This window comes from Haplochromis burtoni, unplaced genomic scaffold (genome assembly GCF_018398535.1).
Source record: "Haplochromis burtoni strain Fernald_Lab_line unplaced genomic scaffold, NCSU_Asbu1 Contig_4456, whole genome shotgun sequence".
Lineage (NCBI taxonomy): Eukaryota > Metazoa > Chordata > Actinopteri > Cichliformes > Cichlidae > Haplochromis > Haplochromis burtoni.
The window spans coordinates 1-1,814 of NW_024586817.1; the positions used below are offsets into that span (position 1 = coordinate 1).

At 42.8% G+C, this 1,814-nt stretch overlaps 1 long non-coding RNA gene across 1 annotated transcript; it reads left to right on the forward strand.

Annotated features, from left to right (window-relative positions):
* Nucleotides 1–6: 6 nt before the first annotated feature.
* On the forward strand, nucleotides 7–1,814 carry LOC121813989. Its single transcript, XR_006054003.1, has 2 exons — nucleotides 7–533; nucleotides 852–1,814. It is a non-coding gene; the product is annotated as an uncharacterized LOC121813989 (long non-coding RNA).

Below are 1,814 nucleotides of genomic sequence, written 5' to 3' on the forward strand. Positions count from 1 at the left end.
GCGAAAAAATGAAGGAAAAGTAAAATTAAACACAGAAAAAAGCTGTTGCTTGGGGGAGCTTGCGACAAGGCTGCCATACTCGGCACCATCTTGAGGTGTTCTTGTCAGTGCTCGGTCCTATCAGTTACGGCGTTTAGTCCGTTTACAGAAAGGACATGAAGCAGCTTGAAGTCAGGTGTAGATCCAAAAGTCACAATCAATGTGGACAAAATGAAAGAGAGTGATTTCAGGAGGCCCGGCAAAGATCACCACACAGACCTCACCACAAATGGTGCTGCTGTGGACAGGGTGAGTAGTGTTTAGTTCCTGGGTATACTTTTGTTAAACGTCTGAAAGTCTACTCTTCAGTCACATGCTGGATTCTTGGTTTCCTCTGTGATGATGTACAGAAGCAAAATGATAAAGTCCAAAATCTCTTACTGCTGATGTGAGACCAGCTGAGTCTCTGTTTCCTCCAACAGGCCAAAGAGCTGCAGATGCTCAACGACCTTCGCAAACTCTTCATCGATGACATCGGAGCTCGAATCAAGAATGTAAGAATAAAAAGTAGCTTTACTTTGAGATTCAGAGCAGCAGAGCTTTGATTCGTCACACAATTGCTGATGTCACTTCCTGCTTTGAATGCTGTTGCTGCTCCAGGTTTACAATAAGCTCATTTATCATTTTCCAGCTTATTTACATTCAAATTTAATAAAGTTTAAAGAGTACCATTGTGACATTGCATTTCCACTGATGTTAACCTAAGTGATCTGCCTCAGTCCATTTTGTGAGGAGTTTTAGGGATCAGTGTGTGTGTGTGTGTGTGTGTGTCCGTCCAGTGATAAAGTCTCATGTGTTATTGTCATGATCAGAGTTCAGAGAATGACAACGATGAGGCTGGTGGCAGTTTGGCTCAGAGACAGAGGATCGTCTTCTTAGAAAATAACTTGGAGCAGCTCAGCAGGGTCCACAAGCAGGTGAGTGATCTCACCTAGTCTCTAAGCCCTACCCACAGGGTCACCCTCAACTGGTGTCTCCCCCATTGGAAGTTTGTGTTTCAGTTTTTAAAACCAGGATCTTTAGTGTGGGTCTGTCATTGACAGGTCACTCTGTGATTGGATGTTTGCTGATGTTGTGTTTGTTGGCAATTATTTCTTTAAATATGACAGAGTACAGATCCTGCAGTGAAGCTTGTGTCTCCAGCTGTGATCCTCTGTGTGACCATGTGAATAAGAAGCAGTCTCTCAGGTATAATAGTGCATAAAAGCCTAAGAATTTAGACGTGTAGACAGTGTAGAAGCTTCCAGGTGAAGGGACACTAAGTCCTATGATAAGGTGGAGACTTAGGCAGTGATGGGAATAACGGCCTGTGATTACAAGTAACGCCGTTAATTTTTTCAGTAACGACTAATCTAACTAATTACTATTTCTATCGTAACGCAGTTACCGTTACTAACAAGAAAATGCGGTGGCGTTACTATTTTTCAACAAACAGACGGTTGAAGCTGTGTTCAGTTGACCACATCTTATATCAGTTGCATGGAAATAGCTGTAAGTAATGTGGGCGCTACAGCTTTCAGCAGCTCCGCACGTTCCCGCTGACAGCAATCACTTTCTGCCTGATGATCACTTTTTCTCACAACACCTGCAGCTTAGGGTGCAAAACAATCGCACGAGTGCTGCTGTTTGACTGAGGAAGAATAAAGTAGTCGTGGTAAGCCAATCACATGACCACTTAAAGACAAAGCAACAAGGTGACATATACCCAGAGGTGGGTCGAGTGTCCAAAAATTGTACTTAAGTAAGAGTAGCATTACTTTAAAATATTATTACTC